Here is a 6,751-nt window from a genome sequence, read left to right as displayed (position 1 = left end):
CGGGCCGTCAAAAAATCGGTCGTGTAGATAACCCCATTAGGGGTCTATTGCTCCTACTGCGGCCGTCACATGGCCGGGAAACCCTTTCGTGTGAATAAGGTCTAAGGCTTAGTTCACATCTCGTTTTGTGCACACGTTTGTGGTATGCGATGACGCTTACGTTTTTAAAGTTACAAAAACATGCATTTGTAGCATACGTTTGTTTTTTTGTACACGTCGTATACTTTTTTATGCGTTTGTGTCAGTTTTTCTAAAAACGTATACTTTTTTTGTTCTTGAGCTAAATCAAACTTTGCCAAGTCAAGATTTCCCATATATGGTGACAAAAACGTATAACTTTTACGTATGCAAACGTCGGGTTTAAAGGGAGTCTGTCAACAGAACTTCAGTTTTGAACTAGGAGTATGCTAATATAGTTCATGCGAACCTGATTTTCAATATGTTTTCCTTGTTCCCCACGGTGCCTAAGTTTATGCAAATTAGCATTTCGGTGCAACGAGCGCGTCATTGCCCTGTTCAATCCACATCCCTCCCTGCTGGATGTAATTGACATAGGCCAGGCAGCGTACTCTGCATGTTCGGCCTGACCCCCGTAGTGTAGTGTACGCGCTTGCACGTTCCTGTATCTTAGTCGGCACATGCGCAGTATAAACAATATGTCCGCCGTTGCAATCGGCACTACTGCGCATGCGCTGAGGACGTCATCAGTACATGCGCAGTAGCATAGCTCCCAACCGTCCCGGATCCGGCAAGACAGTCCCGGTCTCTCACCACTGTCCCGCCGTCCTGGGCGGTCTGCAAAATGTCCCGCTAGGCTCTGCAGCTGTATCAAAACAGCTGATCGCGGCTGACAGGCGCCCTGCATGCCAGATCACTGCAGCAGCGATCAGCGTCAGAAGAAGGCAGGAGTCTTGCGGCCGTGTTCTGACAGGGATCGATACCGGCGCGGGAGTGGACCAGTCCAGTCACCTGACCTGTCATCTGACCTCACCGGGCAGATGACAGGTCAGTTGACTGGACTGGTCCCCTCTTGGGCCGACATCGACACCAGTGAGAACGCTGCTGCAAGACTTCTGCCTTCTTCTGACGGTGAGTGACGTCAAAGCAGAGCGGAGAGTGGCAGCAGTAGGGCTACGTCTACCGCTCTCCGCTCTGGCGGCATTGTGGCACAAACTATAAGGGGGTTGTGTGGCACTATGTACAAGGGAGGAGGGGGGTTGTGTGGAACTATGTACAAGAGGGGAGGGGGTTGTGTGGCGCTATGTACAAAAGGGGGGCTGTGTGTGGCGCTATCTACAGGGGGAGCTGTGTGTGGCGCTATGTACAGGGGTGCTGTGTGTGGCGCTATCTACAGGGGGGCTGTGTGTGGTGCTATCTACAGGGGGAGCTGTGTGTGGCACTTTGTACAGGGGGGGCTCTATGTGGCGCTATCTACAGGGGGCTGTGTGTGGCGCTATCTACAGGGGGGCTGTGTGTGGAGCGATCTACAATGGGACTCTGGTGGATGATTTTTCCATTGACCGGTAGCAGAGTTACACAACTTGAAAAAAAAAATCAGTGTTTTACTTTTTGGCCAAGTGGGCGTTGTACAGAGGAGTGTATGATGCTGACCAATCAGCGACCAATCAGCGTCATCCACTTCTCTCCATTCATTTACTCAGCACATAGCTATATAGCTATATCGCTATGTGCAGCCACATACACAAACACTAATATTACTGCAGTGTCCTGACAATGAATATACATTACCTCCAGCCAAGACGTGATGTGTATTCACAATCCTGACACTTCTCTAACACAATCCCGACACTACAGTACAGCAAGCATAATCTCGTTTGAAATGTCAGTTTACATTGTAATCTCGCGAGATTACGCTTACTGTGCTGTAGTTTCGGGATTCCGAATACACATCACGCCCTGGCTGGAGGTAATGTCTATTCATTGTCAGGACACTGCAGTAATGTATATTCATTGTCAGGACACTGCAATAACGTTACAGTGTGTTTATGTGGCTGCACATAGCGATATAGCTATATCGCTATCTGCAGTCTAAATGAATGGAGAGAAGTGTATGACGCTGATTGGTCACTGATTGGTCAGCGTCATACACTCCTCTGTACAACGCCCACTTGGTCAAAAAGTAAACACGCCCAGTTGTCCATTGAGAAACTCATTAGCATAAAGCTAAAATAGGTCATAACTTTTCTAAATAAAAAACACTGCTGTAATCTACATTACAGCACCGATCACATCATGTACAATATACGCCACTTCTAATGTGGAGACAGAGCCTCTGTAAAATAAAAATAAAAACGTATACGTGCGGTATACGTTTTGGAAATGTACTGAAAACTGTAGTACACTACGTTTTTCAGGACATGGAAAAAAGGATAGAACGTAAGCACAAACTACACCATTAGGGCATCCGTCCTGACCATAGAGATCACTATACACGCTGTGGTACATGTTTTGACACTTTTTTTCATGTCAAAACGTGCACGTCAGACGTATAGTAAAAACGAGATGTGAACTTAGCCGAAATGGGAATAACCCTTTAGGGCGCAATGTTTGTTATTTTTTGCCTTACCACATTCCATGAACCATATTTTTTGTCTGTTTGCATTCCACATTGTATTTTTTCATGGCATATTTTTGTAGTACATATGACATTGTGCTTAGAGGCTCTGTCACCAGATTTTGCAACCCCTATCTGCTATTGCAGCAGATAGGCGCTGCAATGTAGATAAGAGTAACGTTTTTATTTTCATACACGCCCACTTGAACTTTTACTTTAAACACGCCCACTTGGACTTTTGCAAGCCTCATTTGCATAAATACAAAAATGGTCATAACTTGGCCAAAAATGCTTCCGTGCGAACTGCGTGATTCGCGCAAGAGCTGTCAAACTGAATGTAAACAGAAAAGCACCAAGTGCTTTTCTGTTTACAAACATCCGAACGGAGTGTCTTAGACATGAGCGAACCGAACTTTACCGGGTTCGGCCGAACTCGTTTTGACCGAACCCGGCAGGAGACAGTCACTGTGCAGGGTGCTGAAAGAGTTAAACTGGTTCAGCACCCTGGACAGTGACTTCCGATTCCAATATACGTGAACGTGTAAAAAAAAAAAAAAAGTTCTGACTTACCGATAACTCCCGGCTTCTTCCTCCAGTCTGACCTCCCGGGATGACAATTCTGTCCAAGTGACAGCTGCAGCCAATCACAAGCCAAGCACAGGCTGCAGCGGTCACATGGACTGCTGCGTCATCCAGGGAGGTGGGGCCAGATGTCAAGAGAGGCGCGTCACCAAGGACGCTTCACCAAGGCAACGGCCGGGAAGTTCTCGGTAAGTACGAACCTCTTTTTTTTTAAACCGGTTACTCGATATGGTGATCGGAATGCACTGTCGAGGGTGCTGAAAGAGTTACTGCCGATCAGTTAACTCTTTCAGCACCATGGACAGTGACTGACGTGGACTAGCCTCATCTCTATGATGGCGGCTGCGCGAAAATCACGCAGCCGCGCATCATACACGGATGACACACAGAGCTGTCAAGTGCCTTTTGCGCACGCAAAACGCTGCGTTTTTTTCGCGCGCAAAACGCACACGCTTGTGTAAATGAGGCCTTAGACAGGCATTATAAAGGCTTTGAACTTTAGCAGCAATTTCTCACATTTTCAAGAAAATTTCAAAAGGCTATTTTTACAGGGGCCAGTTCAGTTCTGAAGTGGCTTTGAGGGCCTTATATATTAGTAACCACCAATAAGTCACCCCATTTTAAAAACTGCACCCCTCAAAGTATTCAAAACAGCATTTAGAAAGTTTCTTAACCCTTTAGACGTTTCACAGGAATTAAAGCAAAGTAGAGGTGAAATTTACAAATTTCATTTTTTTTTCTTTGCAGAAATGTATTTTTAAACCATTTTTTTCGTAACACAGAAAGTTTTACTAGAGAAATGCAACTCAATATTTACTGCCCAGGTTCTGAAGATTTAGGAAATATCCCACACGTGGCCCTAGTGTGGTAATGGACTGAAGCACAAGCCTCAGAATCAAAGATTGGAAATCCCCCAAAAGTGACCCCATTTGGGAAACTACACCCCTCAAGGAAATTATCTAGAGATATTGTGAGCATTTTGACTGCACAGGTTTATTGCAGAAATTATTGGAAGTAGGCCCTGAAAATGAAAATCTTAATTTTTTCAAAGAAAATGTAGGTTTAGCTAATTTTTTCTCATTTCCAGAAGGACTAAAGGAGAAAAAAACATCACAAAATTTGTAAAGCAATTTCTCCCGAGTAAAACAATACCCCACATAAATGGCTGTTTGGACACACGGCAGGGCTTAGAAGAGAAGGAGCGCTATTTGGGTTTTGGAGCTCAAATTTAGCAGGAATGGTTTGTGGAGGCCATGTCGCATTTAGCCCCTGTGGGACCAAAACAGTTTAAACGCCCAGAAAGTGACTCCATTTAGGAAACTACACCCCTTGAGGCATTCATCTAGGGGTGTAGTGAGCATTTTGACCCCACAGGTTTTTCATAGAATTTATTAGAATTGGGCAGTGAAAATAAAAACAATCCCTTTTCTTCAATAAGACGTAGCTTTAGCTCAAAATTTGTCATGTTCTCAACAAATAAAAGAAAAAAGAACCCCAACAACTGTAAAACAATACCCTATATGTGGTCTTAAACTGCTGTTGGGGCACACAGTAGGGCTCAGAAGGGAAGTAGCGGCATTTGGCTTTTGGAGAGCGGATTTTGCTAGATTGGTTTCTAGTCGCTATATCGCATTTGCAAAGCCCCTGTGGGACCAAAACAGTGGAAACCCTCTAGAAGTGACCCAATTTTGGAAACTACACCCACAAGGTATTCGCATGGGGGTGTAGTGAGCATGTTAACCCCGTGTCACGGCGCGGGGTGTGGACCCACTGGGCCGTACCGCGTATCGGGATAGCAGCTGGCCAAACAGGTATAATGCAATGTCTATAGTTCTGAAATGGTACCTGGGGCAACGTAGACAGTAGCGGTGGTTTCAGGCTAAGATGAGGCTCCGACAGTAGATAAACACCTGGCAGGGTGCGATACAATAGATGCAGCGGCAGGCACAACACGACTCCAACTCTTGAAGGCACGGTAGCACAGGATACAGGGTACAGGCAGAAGGAACGGGAAACACTGGGAACTGGAAAACACTAGGAGACCATTTGCAAGGACAAACTTAAGGTAACACAACAACGCTCAGGCAATGTTCGAGAGGGCAGAGCCCCTTTTATAATCCAGAGGCATTCTGGGCTAATTGCAGCTTTTCTGCAGATGTGCGCGTACAGGCCCTTTAAGGCCGTGCACGCGCGGCCGCATGCAAGCTGCGGGAGACAGTGTCCGGACCAGGAAGTGAGTGCCGGCGTCTCCCAGGAGGGAGATGCCGCTGGGAACTCACTCGTCCATGGCCGCGGCCGTCAGAGGGTGTCAGGTCGACGGTCCGCGGGCATAGATGTTACACCCCGCAGATGTTTTGCAAAAATTAGTGTCCACTCGATGTTGCAGAGTAAAAATTTTATTTTTTCCATAGATATGCCAACATGTGGTGCCCAGCATGTGCCACCATAACAAGACAGCTCTCTAATTATTATGCTGTGTTTCCCGGTTTTAGAATCACCCTACATGGGGCACTAATTTTATGCCTGGACATTTGACAGGGCTCAGGAGTGAAAGAGTACCATGCGAAATTGAGGCCTAATTTGGTGATTTACAAAGTATTGGTTCATAATTGCAGAGGCTCTGATGTGAAATAATAAAAGGAACTCCTGTCAAGTGACCCCATTTTGGAAACTACACCCCTCAAGGCATTTATTAGGGGTGTAGTGAGCATTTTCACCCCACAGGTCTTTTCCATAAATGATAGCGCTGCGTATGGTGCAAAGTAAAAATGTACATTTTTCCCTAGATATGCCATTTCAGTGGCAAATATGTCGTGCCCAGCTTTTGCCACTGGAGACACACACCCCAAAAATTGTTAAAAGGGTTCTCCCGGGTATGGCGATGCCATATATGTGGAAGTAAACTGCTGTTTGGGCACGCTGTAGGGTTCAAAAGGGAGTGATCGCCATTTGGATTTTGGAGCGTGGATTTTGATTCGTGGTAGTTTTCTTTGGTATTTTACTGGTATTTTAGTTTATAATGTGGTGGCATATGTTTGGGGAATTTTGCTGGGAAGTTTTGTCCTGGTATAATACGGGCACCCTCGCTTCCAGCAGATGTGTTTGGGCCCTCCCCTTTCCTGGTTCCCTAATTTTAGGGCCTTGATAAATCGCCACTTGAAACAGAAGAAATGTTCCCCTCAGGCCGGCACAACTGCATATTTTTCTTTCCTGACTTATTGGAGCCTTAACTAATTAAATTTTTTCATAGACGTAGCGGTATGAGGACTGTTTTTTTGCGGGACAAGCTGTAGTTATTATTGGTACCATTTTTGGGTACATGTGACTTTTTGACCACTTTTTATCCTATTTTTTGGGAGGCCAGGTGACCAGAAAACTGCAATTCTGGCATCGTTTTTTAGTTTTTTTATACAGCGTTCACCATGCGTTATAAATTACATGTTAACTTTATACTGCGGGTCAGTCCGATTCCGGCGATACCAAATTTATAGCACTTTTTATATTTCACAACTTTTTGCACAATAAAATGACTTTTGTAAAGAGAATGTATTTTTTCTGTTGCCAAGCTGTGTGAACCATAACTTTTTAATTTTT

This window comes from Rhinoderma darwinii, chromosome 1, assembly GCF_050947455.1.
Source record: "Rhinoderma darwinii isolate aRhiDar2 chromosome 1, aRhiDar2.hap1, whole genome shotgun sequence".
NCBI lineage: Eukaryota > Metazoa > Chordata > Amphibia > Anura > Rhinodermatidae > Rhinoderma > Rhinoderma darwinii.
This window is presented reverse-complemented; position numbering follows the sequence as displayed.